Source organism: Phascolarctos cinereus, unplaced genomic scaffold (assembly GCF_003287225.1).
Source record: "Phascolarctos cinereus isolate Bilbo 61053 unplaced genomic scaffold, phaCin_HiC Scaffold_8;HRSCAF=390, whole genome shotgun sequence".
NCBI classification, from domain to species: domain Eukaryota; kingdom Metazoa; phylum Chordata; class Mammalia; order Diprotodontia; family Phascolarctidae; genus Phascolarctos; species Phascolarctos cinereus.
Window position 1 is genome coordinate 3,393,569 of NW_027556291.1, and position 7,238 is coordinate 3,400,806.

The following is a 7,238-nucleotide window of genomic DNA, read 5'->3' on the forward strand; positions in this document are numbered from 1 at the left end:
CTCCCTGGGCTGGCTCTCCTGCAGCTCTGGCTCCTGCTCTGGGGTCAGTTCACCTTCGTGAAACAACCCCCAAGGGCATGAACCCTGAGGAGCAAAATTTGAACCTGAGCAGAAGGACAGGAACTTTAACTTCAAATGCTAATTACAGTGCAAGACGTTGGAATGTGACTCCAAGAACAGCTTTTGGGTCATTCCCGGTCAGCTCCCCTGTAGGTGCTGCAAGCTCATCTGCTCTGGAAAGTCCTCCCTGACTACTACTTCCTGCTGTTGCTGGCCAGCCAAAGGGGGTGCCGGGAGAGCACTCATGGCCTCCAGTGCCTGAGGTTGTGCCCAGGAGACGAGAGCAAAACCCCTGACCCAGAGACAGCTGGGAAAGCCGCAGGTAGCTTGTGGCCAGGGTGCTGGGCTTGGAGTCAGCCCTCCAATCCGGCCTCACCTGCTGTGAGGATGTGAGGCAGAGGCACCTGCCCTTGCTCTGTTTCAGGCAACTCCAAGACTAGAGAGTGCACGAGCACTCTACACTGAGGTAACTTTAGGTCAGGGCAAAAGAAATACCTGAAGTCCCTCCATCTCGAGAGCTGTTGTGAGCATCAAAGGATGCTCCATATGTACAGACAGAGAAAGAGAGAGACAAAGAGACACAGAGACAGAAACAGAGAGAGAGAGACAAAGAAACAGAGGAAGAGAGACAGAGAGAGACAGAGACACAAGATGCTTGCAAAGCTGAAAGTACTCTAGAAATGTCTATTATCGTTCGGACTAGAGCTCACTGGGACAGGGAGATCCCAGGTCAGGAATCTCCTTCTACCAATGCCATTTGGCACGTTTAAGGTAAGGTTACTTGCCTAGGGTCCACCTAGCCAATTCAGGTTGGGGCAGAGCTTGGACCTAGGTCTTCCTGCTCCAAAGTCAGCTCTCTACCCACTCCACCACACTGCTCCTCTCTGTTATTATTGTGTCTTCCCAAAGGAGCAGGGAGTGCCCGCGAAACAATGGGAACTTGAACTGCCCAAATGTCTGGGGGACCATGGAGGAAGAGAAATGCGCCTCATTCTGCACGGCCCCAGCCTAGGGGCTTAGGGCAGCACACACAGCACAGCACAGGAGGGAGATTGTGAAGCCAGAGAGTTTTCATCTTGCGGTCAGGAAAACGGGCCAACTCAGGAGTCCAGGGCTTCTTTTCCCCATTGCTTATGTCCTGGACCCCTTGGGCGGCAATTTGCTGAAGAAGCCTCTGGATTCCACTCAGAATAGTGCTTTTAAATGCACAAAATCAAATCTAGAGGATTTCAAAGGAAACCAATTCTATTGAAATAAGATTCATTCGTTTTTCTCCATCCAAAGTCCCAGACCCCTGGCGAGCTGTCTAGAGACTGCGGGGTAAGAGTCTGTCTCTTTGTCTCTCTCTGTCTCTGTTTCTTTGTCTCTTACAGCTATCCCCAGTGGAATGCGCTACTTGGAGAGGTAATGAGCTCCCCGTCACTGGAGGTCTGTGAGCAGAGGCTGAATGTTCCCTGGTCTTGGCCTCTTGGTTTCTGTCATGGGAAAAGCTAGCTTGCTATGGAACACTTCTACAAAGCCACAGACAGAGATACAGACGGACAGAGAGAGACAAAGACAGAAAGACAGTGACAGAGAGACTTGCTTATCTCCCCCCCAACACACAACACACACACACACACACACACACACACACACACACACACACACACACACACACACACACACAGTCGGAGTCTATGAGAAGCTGCTGAGATAGGCTCCACCTGGGTGTCAGCTCCTCCCATCAGCTCCGCCCAGAGCAGGAGCCCAGTTGTTGGAAAGACGCAGATGCACACTTAAGCTTACGGGTGTCTCTCCTCTAGTGAGACCCGTGCTGCAGGCCCCTGAAGGCAGGGCAGGTCTGGGAGTAGCCATCTCCACACTCCACCACCAGCTCTAGCATGTAGCCCCAGGGTTACTGCCAGAATGCGGGGAAGAGAAATCCTGCCACCCCCACCCCCACCCCCCCACCACGGCTTGCTGTGTTCTGACAAGATCAGAGATTTCCAGCTGGAAGGCCACAGTGCAGATCATCTGGTCTGACTCTCTTGATCTGATAGAAGAGAACAAGGCTGCCTGGCTCTGTCATCCATCAGCTGGGCACCTTTAGCTGAGTTCCTTCCCCTCTCTGGACCTTGGCTTTTCCATCTGTAACCCAAGTCTCTAAAGTCACCGGCATTTTTTTACACTCTGTGAGGCTATGTTAACAGACTGGAAAGAGGGCGCTAGGTCAGGGTGGGCTGAGTGGAGTGGGCACATAGATGGAGGGGGGAACACAGACTTATTAACCAAATTACCAGAGAGACTCAGGATTCCAAACCCAGCTCTGACACTTACGTACCAGGGTGACCAGTGTCACTTCTCTCTGGCCTCAGTTTCCCTCTCTGTAAAATGAGGGGAGTAAACTAGATGGTCTCTAAGGTTCCTTCCAGCTTGAAATAACTAGGAGGAAATTCTAAGGGGGTCAAACGTGGCCACTGAAAAGGCTTTACAGAGCAGCTAGGATAGACAAAGAAACATGTGGTAATCCCTTTTCAGACTGGCAAAGCATCTTGTTCCCACTAAGTCTGGAAGGAAGGGGCCATGAGTATTTTATCCCCATTTTACAGATAAGGAAACTGAGGCACTGAAAGGCCAAGCCACTTCCCCACATTCACGTGGCTATTATATACCTGAGGTAAGGTTCACTTCCAGGGCTCTGTTCCTGCCTGGCCTCTGTCCACTCAGACTGATAAAGAAAATCATGTCTACTAAGAGAGGGGTAGAGGAGCAGACCCAGAGATTGTGCTTTATTTGGTCTTTCAAGGCTCTCTCTTCCTTCTTCTAGTACTGTATGGGGGGGGGGGACTTGGGTCCAGGGTATTGCCCCCTGGGTGGTTCTGAGCACAAACTCCTGGGATTGGAACATGATGGCTTGGGTACCTTCCCACCCTCAGAAATGGCTGTGGAAATGCCCTGGGAGACACTGATCTCACCTCCTATACTTTGGGGCCTGCCAAGAATGTGTCAGTAGCATTAGGAACTCCTCTCCATCTGTCCACAAGTCAAGTTAGGCTGTCACCTTTGTTAAGTGCCTGCTATGTGCCAGGTGTGGTGCTGACCACTGGGGGGGGGGTACAAAGAAAGGCCCCAAATAGTCTATGTTCTCAAGGAGCTCCCAGTCTACAGGAGGAAACACCATGCAAACAACTTCTCTTGTACAACAGAGCTGTGGTCGTGCTAAATGGGAAGTGATGGCAAAGGGAAGGTGAGGCAGTGGTAAGTGTGTTTGGCAGAGGTTAGGACTTTAGCTGAGACCTGAAAGAGACCAGGGAGGGCAGGATGCAGAGACGAAGAGGGAGAGAATGCCAGGCATGATGGGGGGTGGGAAGTCGTGAAAATGCCTGGAGTTGGGAGATAGAGTGTTTGGTCCTGGAGGTGATAGCTGAGTGTGTGTGTGTGTGTGTGTGTGTGTGTGTGTGACAGAGAGAGAGAGAGAGAGAGAGAGAGAGAGAGAGAGAGAGAGAGAGAGAGCTGGGGGGGAGGTGCCATGGTCAGGCCTGTGCTTTGGGAAGATCACTTTGACAGCTGAAGATGGCCTGAAGTGAGGAGAACTGGAGACAGGCCACCCCCCCCCAATAGCTACTGCAATCACCAGGCCTGAGGTGATGAGGGCCTGTAGCAGAGGGGGCAGCAGTGTCAGAAGAGAGAAGGGGGAATGGTGACAGGCTTTGGCCTCTAGAGAGAGCAAGGAGCTACCTCTGCCTAAGGGGCCTCTAGTTGCTCTTTGCCTTTCTCAATATCCCCTCAGTGCTCAACACTGTGTCTGGCACACAGTAGGAACTTAACAATGCCCATGGACTCACTTTGTTGACTTTCCTGTTCCAAGAAGGCCTTGCCAGGCTTCAGTTTCTCCCTTTGGAAGATCTGCCAAATCCCAAGGTTAGAGTACCCTTCGTGGCCTAAATCACGAAAATGGGTGTAAAGATGTGAAGGGAGACAGAATGACTGAAGAGGCTGGGGATCAGGGAGGAGGGAGGGGGCAGGGGGAGGGCTCAGAGGGCTCTGTCGTGTGAATCGAGCTTTTCCACTAAAGCTGTTGGCGGGACATCCAAGGGGAAGTCTCCATTCTTTATATAGACAGAAATGCGGGAATGCAAAGAGCATTTGAAGTTGTGATGGCACAGGGCTCAGGGGAGTCCCAAACAGATGACTCACTGCCAAAGCCTGGCTAGCTTTCCTCTGCCACCATTGGAAGAAAGAGAGGGTGACTTCTTCCAAGACCACCCCTAGGACCTCAGCCTTTACTTCTGCAGAACTCTCCTCCACCCTGTCCACTACATCTCAGCAGCCCTCCCTCCCAGACAGCTGCTTAACTAAAGTGTACAAACCACGCCATTCCAGTGGGAGGAAATCTCCTTTTATAAATCTATACAGGAGAGGTAAGTTACAGATACACAGTCTCACATTACTCAGTTCAGTTTAACTGAGTTAAAAGCATTCCAGGCCCTCCATGTTTCCCCTCTAGTGGGGCTGGCTCCTCCTGTAACCCAGTCTCTTTCATTGCTAGTTCACCCTTCTTTCCCCCTACACTCCAAGACCAGAACTATTTCTGGATATTTTGATTACTAGGAAAGTCTCAGGTACATCGGCTCTCCTCACAGGCCCTTGAACCCTGAGGAAGCTGTGACATCCCAGGGGACTATGCCTGTCCTCTCCTTCTCCCACTGAATTTCCCTGAATTTCAGTGCTTTATCTGTATCAAGGACTTAATAAATGTATGTAATACGAACCTTGTTCTCTTCCAATGAGCCCAGGCTTCCTGGGAAATGGGGTCCTTTCCCATTGAACTGACTTGAATTGCTTTCCAAGGGGCTGACTTTCTGAGCCACACTGAAGATGTTCTAAATCTATATATGACTTGGGTCGGGGGTGAGGTGGGTGTGACTACAGAGCTCAAGGGTAGGGATATAGAGGAAAAGGTTATCTTTATCTGGAAGAATCTCCACAGCTAGCCAATCTAAGGTAACTAGCTCAGCCTTCTCCAGAAGCCTTTCTCAGGGTTCAGAGGGATGTTTGAAGCTTCAAGGTGACTCCTTGTCCCCCCCACCCCCAGGGACCAGTCTGTGCTTGACCCCAGGAAGGACCCCTCCAAATCCATTTCCCTAGTCTAGTTCTTACTTGGGCCTCCTCCTGCCAGAGGACAAACCCCATCTCTGTTTAACAAACTCCAACCCCACACCCCTCTCCTCTTTCTCCCACCTGGCAACACCCACACCTCTCAGGGTCCCCAAAAGATTTGACCAGAGCTCTAATGAAAGTGGAGCTATTGGGGCTTTCACTCAAATGAGAAATTCGGTGGACACTGTCCCAAGGCCCAACTGCTCCCCTCCTCGGCCCTGTCCCCAGCAGTGACTGTGCTGGTAGCTTAATCCCTGGGCGCCCTTCCTCTTCCTTCAGCAGCCCAGAAACCTTCCAGTGCCCCGCCTGTCCCCTGCTTCCTCCCATCAGCCAAATTCCCAGTCCTCCACCCTCAGCCTCCTCGGCAGCTGCCAGACCTTCAGCAGCTTAGAAACCTTGCAGTCTCCTGGGGTGTGCTTCCTTTCCCTTACAGTCACACCTCTGAGTCTGCCCTGCCCCCTTTCCCCCAGCTGCTGCCCTCCCTACCCCCCACAGCAGCCAGTCCTTAAGTGGGGCAGAAACATCAGGACATCTCGGGGAAGATTTCTCCCCTTGCCACACCCCACGGGAGCCTCTCCTTTCAACCCCTCCTAGCCCCAGGTACAAGAATCACTAGATGGGAAACTAGTACGAACCAAGAGGGTGGGGGCTTGGTGGTAGTGGCGGCGGCAGCGGCGCAGTGGAGGTGGAGAAAAACAAGGGAAGGAAAAGAAATCAGATGAGAAGGACAAAGGCCCAAAGTGGGGGTGAGAATAAGTGAATGGCCATCTGGAAGAAAACCCTGGCAGGAGAAGGGGGGCAGGAGGGGGGGGAAGAGTTTGTATGTAAACTGGGATGAGAGATGGACTGACAGGTGCAGGGGAACAGCTGCTGCTAGAGCCCATCCTGAGGGCTGGAAACAGAGGAATCGGTCCCACGAACGAGCGAGCGAGGGAGCGGGAGTGAGAGCGCGCGCCGCTTCTCTGAAAGGGCAGGGTGGGCTCCTAGGGGAGGGCCAGGGCCAAGGCCAAAGCAGCTCGTGCCCATCAGCTCCTGACCTGGAGGCCCCGCTGAGACCTGCCCCAAGGCCCAGGTGAGCTTTGCCCGACGAGGCTTTCTGAGGCCTCTCTCACATCCCCCTCTCTGCTCCCTAGCAGCTGGAGATGGAGGCTCATGTTACTTTCAGGCTACAGCCCACAGCCCAGGGAAGAAAAACGGGATCTCCTGTTCACTCACAAGCATTGTAGGCTTTCCAAAGCACTTTACAGTCCATAGGGAGTGCAAGAATTATCCCCATTTTACAGAGGAGGAAACTGAGGCTCAGAGGTACTTCACCCGCAGGTCAAATACAGCCAGAGAGCAAGGGTCTAATTGGGCAAGAGCATCTGGGACATGACCTGTGGGCACCTAGCTAAGGTACAGATTGGAACCCAGATCTCTGGACTTCAGCACTGAGGGGAAAGTGCTGCCCACACTGGAAAGGCCATTTGTGATCCAAACAGACAGAGCAGGCTTGGGGGATCCACAAGCAGCCCTTACTCTCTGATTAAATTTGTTATAAAAATCATCCTTCAACAAGCATCTAAGCTTGCCCCGCCCCCATCCTCAAGATGCCTCCTTCATCTCCTTGGTCTGCTGGCCCCATGGTCACATCCCTCACCTCCCGCCAGAATCCTTTGCAGTTTACAGTTGTAATAGGTAATAGAAGTCTCTTTAGCATCATTTTAAATCCGGAGAACCTGACATTCTGAGACAAAGCTGGGCCTAGGGTGGGGCACCTGGAGCTTTAGCCCAGGTTATTTAGCCCAGGCACTCTTTTAACGGGCTGAAACCACTAGAGCCTAGTTAGCAAGAATAATTAGTTACAAGAAGTTGTCTCTCTATTGGAAAGAATAATCAGTTCAAATAGAGACTCAGCCTTGGAGTCAGAAAGATCTGAGTTCAAGTCCTGCCTCTGACTCATATTACCTAAGTGAACCTAGGCAAATCATTTCGCATCTCAGTGTCGAAGGCATCCAGCACTCTTAAAACTCTAAATGGCAGAACAGTCTTTTATC